Source organism: Rhinolophus ferrumequinum, chromosome 20, assembly GCF_004115265.2.
Source record: "Rhinolophus ferrumequinum isolate MPI-CBG mRhiFer1 chromosome 20, mRhiFer1_v1.p, whole genome shotgun sequence".
In the NCBI taxonomy this organism is placed as follows: Eukaryota; Metazoa; Chordata; class Mammalia; order Chiroptera; family Rhinolophidae; genus Rhinolophus; species Rhinolophus ferrumequinum.
In genome coordinates, this window is record NC_046303.1 from 22,208,152 (window position 1) to 22,229,465 (window position 21,314).

The 21,314-nt window shown below is 38.4% G+C and overlaps 1 pseudogene; it reads left to right on the forward strand.

Moving 5' to 3' along the window:
* Nucleotides 1–1,564: 1,564 nt before the first annotated feature.
* LOC117012579 (uncharacterized) lies at nt 1,565–1,664 on the forward strand (annotated as a pseudogene).
* Nucleotides 1,665–21,314: the final 19,650 nt, after the last annotated feature.

The following is a 21,314-nucleotide window of genomic DNA, read 5'->3' on the forward strand; positions in this document are numbered from 1 at the left end:
AAAAAAATATGGTGAATACCTAGCGCCATCCAACAGAAAGGCAGAGATCTTCAAAACGGGAAGTGGCGTGTCAAACCTTAGTAACAGTGTGTGACAAGTTTCAACTTGCTAGGTTCAGTCAGTCGGGTGTGAGCCACTGTTGAGAGAAGGTGTGTTTTAAAGTGTGCCATAAATCATGGATCATGAACAATGCATTAACATGAAACGGGCAAACGATTTCATCCTCCGTTAGGACAATACTCGGAGTCTCACATCACTTCGGGTATGGCAATTTCTGTCAAATAAAAACATTACAGTTAGTCCTCATTCACCTTATTCACCAGATCTGGCACAGTGTAACTTCGGGCTCTTCCCCAAAATCAAAATGATTCAGGACATTGAGGCAGCAACAGTGCAACTAAAGACACAAAAAAGGACTTCCAGGACTGCTTCAGAAAGTGGCAAGAACGGTAGGATAAGTGTGTTCGAAGAGAAGTGGAGTAGTTTGACATGGAGTAATGGCTATATGTCTTTTACTGTAATAAATATTTTTTTGTTTAAACATTCACCATATTTTGTGATCATACCTCATATTGAATCAATCTACAATCTACTCTAAATTTAGTGCACTAAAAAAGAAATAAAATGATAGACAGACTGATTGATTGATGATAGATACATAGATAGATAGATAGATAGATAGATAAAGGGATAATGGGTGGGTAGGTGGGTGGATGGATACACACACAAACACACCCCAGGACTATTTCCTGACAATCTTAGAATTGTTCAGATATTTTCCTAAACAGCAATTCCCTTCTGCCTAAATACGAGGTTGGACAATTAAGTTCATGAACACATCCTAGAAAAAGTGCTACATACCTCATTGCTGAATATCACTACGGGCACCTTTGAAGTACTCCCCTTGGGAAGCTACGCACCCATGCCAGCATCTAGTCCACCTTTCAAAGAAATTCTAGAACTCTTTTTCTGGACTGGCCATCAGAGCTGTCATCGTATTACCCTTGATGCTCTGAATGTCATCAAAATGTCTTCCTTTCAATATTTCCTTTATCTTCGGGTAAAGAAAGAAGTCATTGGGGGCAGATCAGGTGAGTAGGGAGGGTGTTCCAACACAGTTATTTGTTTACTGGCTAAAAACTCCCTCACAGACAGAGCTGGGTAAGTTGGTGCATTGTCATGATGCAAGAGCCGTGAATTGTTGGCAAAAAGTTCAGGTCATCTAACGCAGCCTTTTCAGCACTTCCAAATAGTAAACTTGGTTAACTGGTTGTCCCATTGGTACAAATTCATAATGAATAATCCCTCTGATATCAAAAAAGGATAGCAACAGGGGCCAGCCGGGTGGCTCAGATGGTTGGAGCTCCGTGCTCCTAACGCTGAAGGCTGCCGGTTCGATTCCCACATGGGCCAGTGGGCTCTCAACCACAAGGTTGCCGGTTCGACCCCTCAACTCTCGACTCCTGTAAGGGATGGTGGGCTGCACCCCCTACAACTAACAATGGCAGCTGGACCTGGAGTTGAGCTGTGCCCTACATAACTAAGATTGAAAGGACAACAACTAGTGCTCGCTTCGGCAGCACATATACTAAAATTGGAACGATACAGAGAAGATTAGCATGGCCCCTGCGCAAGGATGACACGAAAGGACAACAACTTGACTTGGAAAAAATCCTGGAAGTACACACTGTTCCCCAATAAAGTCCTGCTCCCCTTCTCCAATTAAAAAAAAAAATCTTAAAAAAAAAAAGAAATTACAAAAGGAAAGTTATACAAAATATTTCTTTAAAAAAAAAGGTTCGCAACATCATTGCGACAAGTTTGTGAACTTAATTGTCAAGCATTATATTGTCAGATACTTCCTTACCATTCTTATTTTTTTCTTATGATTGCCCAATTTAAACCCCCAAATTTCAAACATTCATTTCACAGAATCTTATTCCTGTGAGTTACTTATTTAAATAAGGACTGCCCATGGCACGGGTTTTGTCTTAGATATTCACAATGCATGTTAGAATTCATTCCTGAGAAATCTTGCAGTAAGGAAGTCTGCTTAGATATATTTAACCAGCATTTCTTAAACTTATTTTACCTTGGAGCTTTCTCCTGAACGTACACTTTGAGAAAGATGGCTCTTTTCTATTTAACTTAGTTTTGTAGATTCCAGTCACTTGACTTACTTGGAACAGAGAAGACAGAAATCAATTAAATATGTCTTATTCAAAAGGAAAACAATATTAAGTACATCACATTAGCACAGATTTGGGCACACACATTCATTTTTTTTTTTATTTTTCTCTACATTATTTGTTACTGTTTTTGTAAATTAATACATGCTCACTGTAAAACAATTCAGGCACACACATGTCAACTACTGATTCCTGAATAAACGCTCTTCCCCAGATACCTTTCAGATATCTGATCTGGTTTGTGTACGTTCAGATCCTGGTCCTACCCCCCTTGCTTGAAATTGGGGGGTTGGGTGGGGTGGTTGTAAATCAAACACAGCATGTGAAAACACATGGCAGGGAGGCGGAGCTCAGCAAGTGCACATCACTTTTACTAACATACCTACAACAGGTGAGGGGCCAAATATAGTGGTGCAAAAGGCAGAGAGAGTAACTAATTGGAGCCATTTTTAATATTAAAAAAAAAAAATCCTGGTCACTTTGATCCAAATAAAGTAGTTTCAATAATCCAGCAAAGTAGGAAAATCATCAGAGGGGTAAATTTTCAGAAATTATTTTTTAAGCAATATCCTTATTTGATAACAATAAAAAGAAAGAACAGCCTTTTCATATTTTAATTTTTATTAAAGCAATATGTATGTATGTTTGGGGTGTTGTTATTTTTTTTTAAGCCGTAGTAAAGGATCTTAAAATGAAAAGCAAAAGTCTCGAGCCCCACCTCTACCCACCCAACCCCATATACCACTTCCTACTTCTGTTTCTAATTCTTGTCGTGGTTCCCTCTCTCACTCAAAATATGTGTACAGCACAATTTTTTTTTATTTAAACATTTAAGGCATTATCTATTTACTTCAGCTCTAACAATGAAAATATTCATTTACTTTATTGTTATGTTTATTCTACTTCTATCAGTTATATTTGTATCTGTTCATAGTATGTGTAAATATTTTGTTACTCTGTTTACCTTAAACATTGATAATATTCATGCTCTGTGCTACAGCTATTTTTTTTTCATCTTTCATATTTTGCCTATAGGTAGATTCTACAAATTGGAAATAAATTAACTGATATCACACTTAGTGGAGGATTTAGCTTATTGGTAAATCCACATGTATTCCCAATCTGTTCTTAACTCTGCCTGCTATTGCAAGTATGGGACACATTTCCCTGAGGTTCCCTCACCAAGAGCGTTCTAGAATCAATTTAGTCCCATGCAATGCATTTGGAGAAATGGTAGAAGGCAGAAGGGAGACAGAAGCCATTCTGTCCCTGGCAGAGGTGGTGGTTGGTACACCCAGCCTATAGTCACGTGAGTGTTTGCAGCAGCCAGCTAGATTCTGTTACCTACCAGTCCCCTGCCCTGGGGCCACAGAGTACCCAGTAATGGGTGTGATGATTTCCTGAAGCTTTCATCCCTCTGGGGCAGCTGCAGCTTGCAGACCTCTAGATCCAACTATACAGGTAGGACCAAAGGTTCTGCTAGCAGTGGCTTACTGTTCACTCAGCCAGTCCTTTCAGTGATTATGTAAGTACCTGATTTCCTGCCTTATACCCCATTCTCTTTAAAAGATTTTTCAGTGCTTTTATTCCACATTGAAAAATGGTACATGTTTATGTATGTTTCATCCAGAGAAGAGCTAAGTAATGTGTTAGGAGTACATTTCCTTCTGCATAGGTCTAATATCATTACCACTATGCCACTCAAGAGAGAACATTCTCGTATTGCACATCACTTGCTCGATACCATGCCCCATTTCTGGTTGCTTCACAGTTGAGCCATGATTTTGTTTATCATGGAATTGGCCTATTTCCTGCTTGAGGAAAACTAACATATGCTTTGTCACCATGTGATTAATATCATCTAGCATCTCAATCATATCCATTTCAATTTTCTTCTTTAAAACAGTGCAACCTACTCTTTAGAATTTTTGTCTTCCAAGTCTGCTAATATAACTGCCATCCTAGGCTTACCTCAAACCAAACTCCTGTATTAGGACCACAGTTGATCATCTCCTTTAAAATATTTCCTTTTTTGCTTCCTTCCTTCCCTTCTTTCTTCTTCCTTTTCTTTTTCTCGTAGCATATTTCTTTGAGCAACTTCTTCCAAATAAAGGTAAGTGGAAACTACACTTTCTAGGTCCCTGTATTTTGAGACATTTTAGTTTGCTTTCTCACTCAATTCATACATTCAGTTTGACTGAGGATAAAATTCTAGGTTCAGACCTTCTATAGCACGGATTTATCATTCTCTGGCATCCAGGATTCCTGTTCCTATGGTGTTTGATTCTTCCTAATATTTATGAACATTTTCCCCACTCTCCAAAAGCGTGTAAGACTTTCTCTTTATCCTTAGCATATGAAAAGTCACAAATGCGAATCCAGATGTGTCTTCTTTTCATTTACTCTGAAGACTCAGTTCTCTTTTTAGCTGTAGGAAATTCCTTTCTCACATTTCTTGGAAAATTTCCACTCAATACTTTCCCTTCTTCCTAATTTCTGGACCGCCTATAACACTTAGATTGATTTTTCTCTGTTTTATCTTTTCTTTCAAGTTTCCTTGATTTTTGCCATTGCTTTATTTTCTAGGCAATTTCTTTAGTGTTATCTTCAAACACATATGAAAGATTTTACTTTAGTGTAGACGCTTCCTTTCTAAAATTTCTTGTTCTCTAATTTTTCATAAGTTCTTGATTTTGGGGGGTGGTTATATTATCTTCTGTTTACTGAATTACTTCTGTTTTTATTGGAATCTATTCTATTTCTTTCTCTTGGCTTTTCTCTTTCATGCTATTAGTCTTCTTCACATATTTGGATGTTTACCAAATTTGAGAATGAGGGCCTGGGTTGGATTCTCCAAGTAGTCAGTAAGTTTCCTCTGCCTAGTATGTGCTAACTTCCTTCACTTGGATATATAAATATATGCATTTGTATTTTAACTCCAGCTCTTTTCAGGGTGTTGGAATGTACGTACGTGAGCAGGATTTGGGACTAGCTGGTGGGTCTTCAGATAGGAAACCAAGCTTTAGGTGAGGAAGTCCTCCAAGTGCCAGAATGGAGAAGGATGTAATTTAGGGCACCCTTACGTTTTAGAACAGAGACTCCTCTTATTTATTTACTTATTTATTTATTTATTTATTTTGCCTGCCCTAAACATAGTGTCAAGAATGGGGCAAAGGCAAGAAACATAAGAAGGAGACAGTTGTAGAAAAAAATGGAGCTATCCCTTGTCAGGATGTTTAGAAGCAGCTTGAGTTAGAGAGAAAAAAACCACAGCAAGAGAACCTGAGGTAACATCAGACATCCTCAGTATATGTGAATAAGAAGGAAAAAAAATGTGAAAAAGAAAGTACTATTTCAATGGAACAAAATATATGAAAGTGTTCGACCATTTAAATATTCAACAAATCATCATTGAGCACCCCCTTTTCGCTTAGCCTTGTCATCTATTATTGAATTTGATTGTTTTATTGCAGGCAGGTGAGTAATTCTTCTTACTTCCATCTTCGCCTATCTAAATAGAGAGTTTTCTTCCTGCTTCCTGCCTCTCAGAAGACTACGGAACAGGTAAGTGTGGCCCTAGACAGGTCCTTACCTGCTGGCATAACCCTGGTACCTGAGAGAGGCAGAATCTTGGCACAGTTAATATTTACATCACCATAGCCTTAAAAAGCTGAATGCTATAAGGAAGTTGTAAAACTCAGAGCCAGCCCAGGGACTGCTCCTGATTTTGATCGTGTTATGCGTACTTCCAGCTACATGTGTTACATACCTGGTATTGTTTGGAATTATTTTAGTAGCATGTAAATTTATTCTTTGATTTTTATAAGCGTTTACATATATAGGAAGTCTCCATATGACATTCTCATTATAAATGTAGGTCTTTATCATCTTGCCCCTAGAAAATCTGGATTTTTTAAATTTATTTTTCTTTTTGTTAATTTTAAAATTTTGTACCTAAGTCAAGGTTTCACCAAGTGTGGTCTGTAAGTCAAACAACCAGGGGTGCTTGGTAACAAAGCAGTCTTCTGGGAAGTTATTCCAAACCCAGGCTATTAAAAATGGGCATCCCAGTCGGCCCGGTGGCTCAGGCCGTTGGAGCTCTGTGCTCCTAATGTAGAAGGCTGCCGGTTCGATTCCCCCATGGGCCAGTGCCAGATGGCTCAGTTAGTTGGAACGTGTCCTCTCAACCACAGGGTTGTCAGTTCGACTCCCACAAAGCATGGTGGGCTATGCCCCCTGCAACTACAACGGCAACTGGACCTGGAGCTGAGCTGCGCCCTCCACAACTAAGATTGAAATGACAATAACTTGACTTGGAAAAATTCCTGGAAGTATACACTGTTCCCCAATAAAGTCCTGTTAAAAAAAAAAGGGGGCATCCCAGGCATCTATATTTTAATATGTTCCCCGACGGTGATATATTGGCTCATGAATTTTTATGTGCATGATTAAGTACTGTGGGGGGTGCAAAAGAAATACCCAGAGCAACCCTTGTGCTGTGGGGTTGGAGTTCATGCTCAAGTGCAGAGGGAGTAACAATAGCAGCTGTATGTCCCTGTGGCTCCAAAGCCCTTAGGCCTCTTGAGTGGACTTGCCAGTGTGAGCTACTACTCTTGAGGCTTTCTTGTAAAAGCCCGGGGGAATTAAGTAAGTGTTGGGTCCAGGTTCTGTCAAGGATAAGCCTGGAGAGGAATAATAAAAAGTGTTGGTCAGCATTAGCATTGGCAGTTTCTTACTTAGGAAGCCATTGTTTCCCTTTATAACTTTACCTTAGTATAAACTACACACACAACGGATGTTGCCTTAGTATAAAAGACAACATCCGTTCCTCCCTGCTTACCAGGTGAGTTAGTATCACACTAACATTTTCTAGAAGGGCCATGGGTAGCTCAGGACTGCAAGCGTACATACATAAAGATTATTAATTAGCCATGTACTAGGGTGGGAAAACACTCCAACAGATAGTAAACATTTGCATTTTTTGTTTATATGGAAATGTTGATTTTCTTCCTTAAAGAGGGAAAAGAGGTTTGTTTTGATTAAGACCTTACAGCTGTTGAGTAAATATGCACAAACAGTTAGCAAGCAGTCCCACCTTCACAGCCAAATGTGCAGTCCTCTTACCTCCCAGGTTCGAAAATAGTATCAGGAAAAGTGGCTGGTTATTTTAAGGGAGAAGCTCAGAAGGGCATTTTAGGATCCCAACAACCACTTTACCAATAACTTCAGTGTTCTTTCAAAAGCAATGGACTTCCTAGTTAACAGGTATGGATTCTGATGAAACAACAAAAACTTTTTTTTTTTCAAATATTACTCAAGTATGAGTCAGTATATAGCCACAAACATTATGGATAGGGGAAGGGAAGAACATTTCGGAGGAGAAACCAGAGAGAAAGAGGAAGTTGGATGTCCAAAAGGGAAATTGCGTGGACAAAATAGAAAGGGTGTGAGGAGAGGAAGGGGAGAAGAGGCAGGAGCTGTGCCTGCCTCCAAGCCCGCAGCCACGGACCTAAGAGACAAGCATCCCTCCAGCCCAGGCGAAGATGTCTTAGGGTATAGATGCTGAAAAGCACACCATTTCGACGGCCTCTTCCACAACATCTGAAATAGATGCCATTTGCCCATTGGGTTTAAAACCTGAGAAAAATGGCATCTGGAAAATGTCTACTATTTTGACAATGTTTTCTCACTCAGATGAAAACCTACAGGAACCCTCATATTAAATGTTTCAGGCATTCTTTGTTGTTGCCACTCAGTTTTCTTTTTGGCAGGATCGATCACAGCAAACACACTTGAGGCTTTCTGGGATCATACAGTTGGGGTACTCACTCCAGTCTCCTCACAGTGGTCCTCAGAGTTAAGAATCAAGAGAAAAGCAACACTCGGGACAGAAGCAAGGATCTAAAAAGCCCCATGGCTCCCAGTACTAACAAGTCGTTTCTCATTTGGTCTTACCATCATAAGTTTTCATTAAAAACAAACAGACATACAAAACGTTTTCATTAGTATGACTTTACAATATTCTAATCCCCTGAGGATTTTATTTACAACTGTTTTCTGTTGTTCCTCTAAGGTAGAAGCTATAGCTGTGTTCTTTTTTCACTTTTGCTTAGTGAGAAACCAACTCATCCTGTCCTTTCTGAGAAATGTAAGCCACATTCCTCCAGAGACAAGTAAAGAAGAAATGGATTCTTTATTTTTAGCTCCTGTTTCGAAAATAAGTCAGAGCAATAAAGGACTGTTGGCAGAGAGAAACAAAAAGTTATAGCAAGCAAAAATTAGCTGGCAGCAGATTCTGTGCTACCTTTTTTCCATCAGTCTAAATAATTGCCCCCCTTGGACAGTCTTCACAAACCGACTGTAATACTAGTCCTCTTGCCTTCAGATATTCATCCAGCTCTGCCTGGTAACAGCAGAGGAAAATACCCTCCCATTAGTCAGAGTAAAGCAGTTGCAAAAAATACCAGAAATGCAAAGCTCTGACGAAAAGCAGTATGCCCAAACTATTCAAAGCACTCTGCATTGAGTGGTCCTACTTAAATAAAAAAAGAAATTGTATTCTTCATTTTGTTCCAAGCCTTTATAATCTTAACTAACGTATAAACTCTGAAATGCCTATTATCTCCGAGGTTAAAAAAGTAAGTAAACTCAACTAAAGAAGAAAACTCACGTATTTGAAATCTCTATCTAGACCTAAAGAAACATATTAATAATATATTTAAAATTTAACTATACATATTTATTACAGAAAATTTTAGAAAATTGTTTAATTTCATGTAAACATTTTTTGGGTTTTGTTTTCTTGCTTCTGTCATATCACTGGATAGTTCTTTTTTCTTTTTTAATTCTAAATCCTGCACATGGCAAACATAAAGCTTTTTTACAGTAACATTAAAATAAGAAAACAATAATTATTAAATGCTAAAATTTCTAAATGAATTCAAGTTTTGGGGGGAGAAAGAAAATAAACTCTAGAAAACTTTATTCTTCATGAATACATTTTCATAAGTGTCAATATTACCTTTCATAATAGTTACAGGGTTTAGTAGGAAATGGTTGAATTGTTTTTTTTATGATGTTTCTCTCTAGTAAGAGTAAAATGAGTTATATCAGTTAGATCAAGGCTTTTAGGAAAGAATAGAGGCTAGAATTTGGAATAGAACACTTCAAATAAGGAAGTTAGAAGTAAATTCATATTCAGGACTCCAAGACAGGGTTTGGAATGAAGATGAAAGAGAGCTGGGTAATAAAAAATCACTAGAAAGATGTATGTGTGACATTGTCAGCTGTCTGACATAGTGGGAATTAAAGAGGAAAACCACACTGGGAAAGAATATCCAGAGAGCAGATAGGGAATTCATGAATAAAATCTCAAACTAGCCTGGACAATCAAAATGCTATGCACAGCAGATGGTAAAAGCATTAATTTTAAAGAGTAGGTTAGAAAAGTAGTACTACCTCATTTATACATATAAAAGAAAATCAGGAAACTGTAGAAGCAGACAGGAAAGCACAAATACCAGAAGCTAGCAACTCTGAGGCGGGGGCCCTGTGGTCCATAGAATGGGTGGAATGCTTCCTTTTCTCAACTGTACAGCACCTACTTTCTCTGCCAACTCTTTAGCCCCTAATATGTTCTGCTTAACATGTTTAACTCTCTTTGGACAGGTGTCTGAACTCTCACCAATAGACTTGGAGATTCTAGGGAGCAAAGAATGTGTCTTCTATTGCTGGACCATCAGCCTTTATGACGTAGAGGGAAACAGTGTATGTTTAGTGTTCATGGTATCCCTTAAGGTATTAATGGAGAACATTATATTTCACTTGTACAGGCATCTTTAAGAGGAAAATGCTTGATGTTCAATAAATATACCATGACTGAACTTAAGATTGAATCCAGTTGAGAGATTTTTAAAAACTAAGGAAAAAAAATTAGGACATAGGCATGTGCATTGCACCAAGCTCTTGGTAAATCTAATGCGAATGGATCATGATGTGGAAAGTGCTGTATGCATAGTTTCACTCTTTCCGAAGTGTGAAATAAAAAACAATTTAAAAATTTAAAAATAGACAAGGAATGCCTCTCTGTGTATAAAAATTAGACTGAAAGGGAACACAAGAAAATAAATTTAGGTGATAGGATTTTTAAAAATGGATATATTTCTTTATAAAACTGATTTGACAAAGCATCTCAATTACCACCAATCAAGGAAAGGGTAATAATCAATTAATGTATTTATTGTGAAGACTTCCTGTGTCTAAGATTCCAGCAAAGTCTCCAAATATTGTTTTCACATTGTTTTGAATTCATTCCTTTAACAAACATTTACAGAGCACCTTTTGCTGGGAACTATGATTCATGGCAGGTACATACACATAAGGAAAGCAGACACATGCCTGCTTAGCTTTTAGAGATGGAGACAGATGATGACAGCAATGATTTCTCAATTATTTACTCATGCAACAGATACTCTCTGAGTGCCTCATACCTGCCTCTACTGGACCCTTGAAATCCAGGAGTGAACAAAACAAATTCCTTGCATTCATGGAACTTAAATTATAGTGAGAAAGAGATATTATCAATAAAAAGGTAAGTATATAAAAAGTTTGAAAATGCTATGGAGATAAATAAAGCAGGGCGATGGGACAGGAAATGGAATTCTGGGTGGGGCATGTTTGCATGCGTTTATATGAAATGGTCAGGGAAGCCTTCCCTGAAAGAACGGAAAGAAAGAAAGGTGCAGTCAGCAGGGGAAGGATATTCCACCTCCCAGCAATGGTGATGACAGCACTAATAACGGGTGACAGGTATTGAGCTCTTGTTAGATGCCAGGTAACGTTCTACACACTTTGTATGAATAAATGTGTTTATTCTTCGTGGCAACACTATGAGGTAAAGATTATGCTACTTTACAGATGAGGAAACTGAGGTATAGATAAGTCACGTGATCAGTCAAGGTCCACACTTCATAATATGTAGAGCCACAGTTTGAATCCCCTTAGAACAAGATAAAAAATTTCTTTAAAAAATAAGTCAACAAACAATAAAAAAATAATTGCAAGCTTTGGTAAGTAGATAAATGCTGTAAATAAAACAAACCTCTCCTCTCCAAGGAGAACACATTTCACCTGAAAACTGAAGGAAGAAGGAGTCATCTAGAGGAAGAACTGGGCAGGAGCATTCTAGAAGAGGAAAGAGCATACACCTATGTCCTGTGGTCAGAGGGAATGGGCAAATTGGAGGAGCTTGAGGGAAACCAGTAAATCTGGAGCCCAAAGAATAAAGACAAGTGTTGTTCAGAGATGAGGCAGGAGAAATAGGGAGAAGCCATATCATGTAGGCCTGAGGGGAGTTTGGATTTTATTATCAGTCACTGGGAAGCCATTTATTCAGGGTACCATTTGGTTTTTCTTTTAAAGAATATCACTTTGCTATGTGAGAAACAAATTAGATTTTCATGGACCGTTGATAGAAACTATGCTGGGGGGATGGCTAAGGCTCACATTTTCTTTAACTGTACAACAGAAATGTAAGATAAGGAATAGGCCAACATCCTCCATAGGTCTGTATAGATGTACAAATATATATGTGAATCCTGGTGTCCAATATTTACTTATAAATAAATCAAAACTGTTTTTAGAAAAGCTGTCCTGATTATGACAACTTTGTGTTTTTAAACAGACCTCACACAAAAGGGATATTCTACCTACGTTCCCTAGGATTCCTGAATCCTTGCTGTCCCTGGATTTACTGAGTGAGGCAGGGAATATGTTCCTTGTTTCTTGTGAACTTCATTCTTTAACTTTTTGACCATTTCTCTAACTACAGAAGGTCATCAGAACGCTAGCTGTGGTTGGCTTGGACTTGACACGTCCAAGCTACACATTAAATTCATAATTCTCTGTTTGCGAAAAGAGGTTGTTGATAGAAGAATGTTCTGGAACTGTATAAACGAACTCTACCTCGGTCTGTTTTCGCAGGAATGTTTGTTTTATAGCACACTGTGGTTTTGAATTTAGGATCAAATTTGGAACTGTACCGCTTTCCGTTCAGTAAAGCAGAACTAAAATGTCACAGCTGTGAAGACGTATTTTTTTTTTCATTAGAAGAAAGAATTGCCCTGTCATCAGCACCACCAAGTGGCCTATGCAGATGCTACAAGTCTCGCAAGATGTCACTTAATTGCAAGGTTCGGTCCAAAGGCCTCACTGGCTGCTTACATGGAGAATACTAATTTTTAGGCAAATGAAGTAATAACTCAGAGAATCAATTTGTTGAACTTCTCCAAAATTTAACCAGAGAATAAAAATCACTGCTGCAGTTTGAAGTTCCAAATGTGACACTACAGAGTGTTGTGTGATGACTCGCTATATTATCATAAGTAGGTAGAGTGACAGAAGGGAACTAAAATTGGGACCAAAACTTTGGACTGTCTCTCTTCCTATGAATGTGGGCTGGTCCCCTTTTACACAGCCGTAGAAACATATTCCTGTCTGTTCCTGGGGTGTAACCCACCTTCACTGAGTAACTTTAACCTAGGAATAGGAAGGAAATGAATTGCCATTTCTCAGGTTCACGTCATAATATTTCTCCTCCCATACGTGTGTGAACATAAGGTTTAAAGACTTTCACATTCACGTCTTGTCTGATTTTTTTTTTTAACTATTAAAAAATTTAGGTGTAAAAGCACTAGAAAATGTGGCCTCTGGCAGGGAGAAGATGAGACTGGAAGGAGGACAGATCTATCGCTGGTCAACAGTGTTCTTCTAGCAATTCTAGAAGATGCTAGTAGAGATTATACAAAAACTGCTCAAGGGCCAACTACTGTAGGAAATATTATGTCCATTTACTATAGGATTTCAGAAACTTCTTGATGACTAAGAGAGGGAGAAAGAGTGTACACCATCAACTAAATATTTAATCAAAGAACTCTTTTTTAGGAGTATAGTGCTGCGCAATATTTTGGCAAATACTTATCTGATAAATTTAGGTTATTCAGAAAAATAAATTTGTTATAGGTATAAATACTGTAACTTGCTTCTGTATTTCAGAAGGAAGTCATAAAACACAAATAAAATTGATTGACATTATGTGCCAAGCAAAAAAAAAGATTTCATGAAGAAAAAAACTAATGTCATTATAGTCGAAGAAAGCATGTCATAATACACAGGCACAGCACAAAACAGTCTGAAATGTCACTATTATTAAGAAAAATACATATGTACAGAGGATGCTAAAAAAAGTATACATATTTTAATAAAGGAAAACCTGTATTAAAATTGTAATACTCAATATATACTAATAACAAAAGATGAATACAAGTCATGTGTATACATTTTTTTTGGCACCCCTGGTGTATGTCAGTGTAAACAGTTTTCTACCATGTTTCCCCGAAAATAAGATCTACCCAGAAAATCAGCTCTAATGCATCTTTTGGAGCAAAAATTAATATAAGACGCCGTATTATATTATATTTATTATATTATATTATATAGACCGGGCCTCATAGTAAAATAAGACAGGGTCTTATATTAATTTTTGCTCCAAAAGACGCATTAGAGCTGATTGTCCCACTAGGTCTTATTTTCGGGGAAACACTGTAACTAGATGGTGACGAAAAGTTCCACCAGGCCCCGCTAAGGAACTGGAGGCTTGATGGTGACTGATTTGCCTGAGGACACAGAACAAGGAAGTGGAAGAATTTTCTGATGCCACCTTTGCATTTATGTGGTATTTTGCAGTTTACAGGATGCTTTTAGGTCCATTTGTCACTTTCATTTGAGCCTTGCAAAAAAGAGTGAGGCATCACCCCATTTAGAGGTAAGGAGACTCGCAGAGAAAATAAATGATGTGTTGGTGGCTGAAAGCTATGGGCTAGAACCAGGCCAGGCTTGCTTCACTCTGCAAAAATTTTCATTGATTTTATAGTTTTCAAAGCACTGTAGTGTTTCATTTATTTCTCCCAGGAATGCTGCAACATGGGTAAAGTAGACATCATTGCTAATTAATAAGTTAAAAAACTGGTATTAAAGGGGGAAAGTGATTTCCTTATGGTCAGGCATAGCTAGAGCTAGGAGAACCAAATCTCCTGAATTCTAACCCAGTTTTCTTCCTACTGTCTCTATTTTACACTACAATCTATATTCTAATAGTCATCTACTACAAGAATCAAAGCTGAAGTGACTAAGAGGCCCAAAGAAACAGGAAAACATAATTAGATAGAATTTTTCCAAAGAAAAAGTGGGCCCAGAGAAGGTGATTATTTATGTTATACAATTTACATATAATCCTCAGAAGAAGCAAAAAAGGCATCAAATGCACAAAAGTCATACTTCAAATTCAAACGTTAGAAGAAAAAATATCAGTGCGGGGAAAAGAAGAGAGAAGCAGGGAGGTCTGAAACTGTGTCAGTGAATTTAGACTTCAGTTGCCACACATCATTTTGTCACAAATACTGACCTGAGAAAAATATTCTGCTCTGTGAAATGGCTACTTGCCTAAAGATTTTATAATTTGTAGTGAAAGGATTCAAGAGAGATGGAAATTCCAGAATTACCTCTTCCAGTCTGGTGAATACCCAGGTGGGAAAGCCAGAGTTGTCCTTCCACGTTAAGGACGAGCAGCTCTGGACAGAGGGGACAGTAGGAAGCTCATTGCTGAGGCCCAGGACTACATGGCCCTTTCAAAAACAGGGTCAGAAATCCTGGTTCCACCTCTACGCTGCCATTTGGGAGTCACTCAAGTACTGTCAACCTCGGTTTCCTCAGTTGTAAAATGATGTGAGTAGTGAGCATAATAACAGTGACCCCATTTATGACAACGAAACACTTCACATGCATTCTCTCAATCATTCTGCACACAATCCCATTATGTAGATACAGTCATCCCTCGCTATCCACGGGGGGTTGTTTCCAGGACCCCCCGCAATTACCAAAATCTGAGGATGCTGAAGTCCCTTATATAAAATGGTGTAGTTTTTGCATATCATCTACATTTGCATATAGGCTACAGCAGGTATGCGTACACATCACTCCATTTGTATGGTTTCAGGGTTGTGCTCAATGCATGGCAAATTCAAGTTTTGCTCTTTGGAACTTTCTGGGATTTTTTTTCTGACTATTTTACCTCCATAGTTTGTTGAATCTGCAGATGCAAAAAGGATGCAGAGGTCCAACTGTACCATACTTACTCCCCTATGACTATAAACCAAGGTCTAGAGAAGTTGTTAATGTGTTCAGAGATACCATTGATCTAATTCCAAATATTATTCCCTTAACCTGCCTTACTGAAAACGAATTTTTTAATGGTAAAGTAATAAACTGGCATTCTGGTTTTACATATATGAGTCTATCGTGAGCTTTGTTTGTGAATTAGTCCGCAAGTCCAGCTCCAAGAGTAATGTCAAATTTCTGAAACATCAAAGCTGAAGATTGGATCCCAAACTATAGTAACAGTGAAGTTTTTGTGTAATTGGCCAGGGAGCCAGTCATTGAAGACAACCCGCTACGTCTAGTTCCAGTAGAAATTTTGGCAACTTCCATCATTCTGCCATCACCTCTTTTAAAATGTAATGAAATGAGAAAGAGGTGGGATTCAAGCTGAGTTTCCATGAGCAAGCTGGATGTTTTAGAACCCACATTTATTACATAGAAACTGCAAGAGTGAAGAAAGCCAGCACTTTGACATTTTACTCTGATTAAATTATCTTTGAGACCACAAAAGAGATAGTAGGAAAGATAGACACTGAAAGACTTATTTACCAGAAATGGAAATTTGAACTCAGCTTTGGGACAGACGTGGACTACCATACTGTATTCTGCGTAAAACTAGCTAAGACAGCTTTGGGGGAAAGCTGGTAGATAGGTTGCGGGTGTCTCAGAGTGAGAGTTGTGTCGCTTGGGGAAATGGATCTTAGCTGAGGAAAGTAAGATAAAATACTCATTTTACAACAAGGCATGCTCAGACTATTGGCAGGCTAAGGCTTCTAGTTCCCATTTGCTTGCAATAGACAGGGAATTCGAGACCAAACCAAGCCCTCAAGCATTTCTCCTTTTAGAGCAGAGAGAAAGGAAAGTTTTGTACATACAGGTTTGGGGTTAGTTAGGTGGAGGTGTGGAGAGGACAAATGTTACCAACCTGAAATGAAAGGGTGTGTGTGTGTGTGTGTGTGTGTGTAAGCATTTACATTGGGCTAGAAGTCCTGCAGCTCTAGGAAGCAGAGGTGGGGTCATATATAAGCAAAAATAAAAATCAGTCTTTCACTAGAGAAGCACATTGAACTTATAAGATATTTCAGTAAAATACATTTCCTGCCTACTCCCTAGGCAAATATTTAAAACAAACAGAAAAACAAAAATCTCCCTTGTATAGATAACACTCCACCCCACTTCTCCAAGATAGGTTGACTCTAGAAAAGGACTAACTAGTCAAATGACTATGGACGGTTGTACAATTTGTATAATTTGACCCCATCTCTTCACGGGTCGGAGGCTTGGACTATCTGGTGAAAAAGGCAAATCATGAGGGAAATAATTTGCTTGAGAAACTAACCCTCAGTGTGAAGGTAACTTCTGAGACCCAAGACTGAGGCCCCAGTCTTCCATTTGTAAGCTGACCTAGAGTACCTCCTGCAGGATGATTTGTTAAATATTAATGAACCCACAAGCTACAAAGAACCCCTGGGGTGACCTAATTGCTTTTAGAACTGCTTAATTCCTGTGAGTAATCCACTTCATTAATTTTGCCAAGCAATACTTCCTGTGTTAGACCTTTCATGGCTCATTTCCAAAATGTTAACATTAAGTCAACAACACTGTTTGCAAACCACAGTCTGGCAAATGAGACATTAAAAGAAACACCAGAAACTTTGAATTACATTCACTTTCCTGAATTGTTCCACTGGAAGCTTTAAAGAGTAAAACCTCGATCTAAGCTGTCTAGCGTTTCTTTACTCTGCCTCTATGGTAGACTAAATATCTCCCCCAAAGATGTCAACCACCTAATCCCAGGACCCATGGATGTTACCTTAAGCTGGAATAGGGACTTTGCAGATATGATTAAGTCAAGGATTTTGTGGCAGGGAGAGTGTCCTAGATTATCCAGGTGGCGCCAATGTAATCATAAGGGTTCTCATAAAAGGAACCCAGGAAGGTTAGGGAGAGGAGAAGGCAAATTGATGATGGACGCAGAGATTGGAGTGACGCAGCCTCAAGCCAGCAATACAGCAACCTCTAGAAGCTGGAAGAGCCAAGGAACAGATTCTCCCCAAGAGCCTCCCAAAGGAAACAACCCTTCCAACAGCTTGATTTTAATTCTATAAATCTAATTTCAGATTTCTGACCTCCAGAACTGCGAGGCAAGAAATTTGAGTTGTTTTAAGCCACTAGGAGTATGGTGATTTTTTACCCAGCAACAAGAAAACCTAAACCGGACCCACTTGTAAATGTGTGAAAAGTTTGGAACATTATAGTAAACAGCCCATAAAACACCCCCCATGTCTGCCTCGTCCTTAGTCACCTTCTGAGCACAGTGTGCAGTCCGTTCCTCAAGTATAAGCTGTCCTTTGGCTGGGCTACGTCTGATTAGATCCCATATAGTTACACTAACGGGGACCCGAGGATATGAGGAAGACTCGTACGAGAAGTCTGCCCAGTGACACGCACCAGGATGGACAGTGACCAACCAAAGGAATCAGATCCTCTCCCAGCGTGTTTCCAGAGTAAGACAGCAAGAAGGCAGTAAAAGTACTAGGGGGAAAACAAAGAAGTGTAAACGCAGAGAGAAGAGGTAGATAGACAAGATGAGGGATAAAGAGGACAGAGTAAGTAGAAGAGGGATCAGAGGACACCAAATTCTAGGGATCCAGTCGCTACACTTCTCTAGGCTTCCCAGTGCCTGTGGTGGCCCAAATAACTGTTGGGGTAGGGCTCAAATAACTGTTGATATGATGATCGATAGTATACTGCATTCAGTTCTTTATGAGACCTGGATTGCTGCTGAGAATGGTTCTTGCATTTCCTTATTTTCCATGTCGCCTTACAACTACCACACCCGACCTGAGATGACCTGAGTAGGTTCTGTCCTTGGTAATCATAAAGAGCCTAATCATGATTCTCCCTGACCTAGTCTCATCTTTTTAAAAGATCATTGAGGGCAAAGGACTTACCATTTCTTCAAAGAAGATATACAAATGGTCAACAAGCACTTGAAAAGTTGCTCAACGTCATTAGAGAAGTGCAAATCAAAACTATAATGAGCTACTACCTCCTACCCATTAGGACAGCTGTACTCAAAAAAGTGACAGTGAAGATGTGGTGAAACTGGAACCCTCATACATTGCTGGCGAAATGTAGGTGCAACCATTGCAGAAAACAGTTTGGTGGTTCCTCAGTAAATTAAACAGAATTACAATATGACCCAGCAATTGCACTCCTAGGTATATACACAAAAGAATCAAAAAAAAAAAATAGGTGTGCAAATAAAAACTTGTACACAAATGTTCACAGTGGCACTATTCAAAAAGTAGGAACAGCAAAAATGTCCATCCGTAGATGAGTGGATAAACAAATTTTGGTATACACATACAATGGAATATTATTCATCCATAAAAAGGAATGAAAAGCTGACACATGCCACAACATGATGAACCTAGAAAACATTATGCGAAGTGAAAGAAGCCAGACACAAAAGGCTGCATATTGTGATTCCATTTGTATTAAATATTTATAGTAGGCAAATCCATCAAGACAGAAAGTAGATCAGTGGTTGCCAGGGCTTGTGGAGAAATGGGAGTAACTGCTCAACAGGTGCAGTTTCTTCTGGGAGTGAACTAGTGGCAATGGTTGCACAACATTGTGAATGTATTAAATGCTATGGAATTGTATATTTAAAAATTTGTTAAAATGGTGAATGTCATGTTATGTGAATTTTGCCACAATAAAAAATATTATTATACATGTATTTCATGTGGTATGTTCATTTATTTGCCACATTTTATAGATATTCACTTCAATTTATGGTTAAGCCAACAGACACCCCAAATCCTGTTCTTGCTCCAAGTGGCCTGGGACTCAGATTATTCCTTCACTATCAAGGGTCCAGTCTAGGATGCATAACACAGACATCTCTCCCTGATTTAGCAGAATCAGACCCAGGACCACTTTCACACAGGACTCTGTTGTCAGCCTATACTCTGTTATCAACATACAGCCATTTTTGCAAAAAGGAGTAGAAAGTGAGTCAATGGTATTTGTCCAGATTAATCTGACCCTAGACTAACCTCTGAGTGAGCAAGAAAAGCTATACAAAATTTAGGTCCACGCAGACCTTTCACTTCACAATTTTAATATGAGATCAAAATATCTTTAAAAACAATGATCCTATAGGGGAGGAAAAATAATTTTCCCTCTATCTAGGATCTTGGCTGAGACCCCCAGTAATAAAAGATAGATTAAAAGAAGAAAAACAAAAGTTTAATAACATGTATACTTCCTGTATACATGGGAGATGCCCAGGAAAAATTAAGTGATGGCTCAAGCCACCACCTTAAATATCTTCTTCAGCTAAAGACAAAAGAAGATTGGTGGCGGGGGCAGTGGAGGGGAGTCAGTTATGAGTGTCTACCAGGAAAAGCAGTCAACAAGAGTCAGGTTGTTATGCAGATGTAAGTCCTTGCCATCTCCATAGATAAGAGTTTCTAGAAATTTAGAGACATCGTCTCTTCCTGGTACAGAGGGGGGACACACTTGCAAATGGAGATTTGCCTTATAAATGTAAATGTCTCTTACAAAAGGGTAACTTCTGCTTGGTTTTCAGAGATTGTCTCTTGTTTTCTGTTTCTTAAAAATAACCACCCTAAAATAATTCTTATGCCAAAGAGGCAAATTGTGGAATGGCAAATACTGCTCCCCAGCAATCCCTTCATAATAAGAGTCTATCACTAAGTGGACTAAGAAGTTCATGGTGACACCATTAGAGAATCATTTCCTTAAAGACAGTAACCATAAAAGAATGTGTAGGTATATGTCACCAAGCTCTTCAATGCAATTAAATTTCCCAAGAGAAGAAAATGACAGATTGTCCCACTCTTGCTGAAAAAGATACAAAAGAAGACTCAATGACATTGTATGCTTCATAAAATATTCCAGAAGTGTTTTTTTTTTCAATCAGGAGATGGCACTGCCAACATCTCACTCAAATTAAAAAGATGACAATGTCCATTTTCATTAATCTCTTCGTTATATAGGAACTTTGGAATCGTTTATTAGTTTTTGTATCAGTGTCATGCTTGGAATAAACTTCACTTTCTTGGTATTAGTGGACCATCTCCAGAGTTCCGAAATCCTAAGAAATTTAATTCAATTACCACACAGAAAGGGCCTTTCACACATTAGCTTTATTATTATTAACTAACATGGATTGGGTCTTTTCTATAGGGTAGGCACTTTACTGGGTCTTCAAATAGATTCTCACTTAATCATAACAAACTGAAAGGGTATTATTTCCTTTATACAAAGCAGAAAGCTGAGGCTTAAGTAAATGATATTCTTTGCCGAAGTCACACATCTCTGTAAGAAACAGAAGCAGGGCTATAAATGATGCATGTTTTCATCCAAAGCCCACACTTGAACCACATTCCCTCCATGTCACACCTATAGCCATAGTGCTATAGTGTGACCAGCATTTTGGGGGAACAAAAAAAACATTTCAAAGACAGTCTTACTAGATGAATGTCAAGATAGGTAATCTTAAACTACAGAAGACGCAGATGACCCCAATTCACACCCTTTAAAAGCTAGGTTGATTTAACTGGCAAATGCTGCTTGTATCCAGAATTCATTCAAAGCTTTAAGCAAGTTTGACCTTATTTCTGTTTTGAGAAAATTAAGAATGAAAAGTGATATCCCTTTGAGTGAAATTGCTAGGACAAAGACCTTGAACAACATTCAGAATAAAAGGCAACCTGAAACACAGAAATGATGCAAACTCCACTTAGTTTGTGAATAAAAAGAAGCTAAATTATTGAGACAATCTGCCCAGTAGCAAAGAGAAGAAAAAGAAACACGTTTGCATACTCAAATTTGACCTTTCTGTGATCAGATATTTTTCTGAGCAGTTCAGGGGGA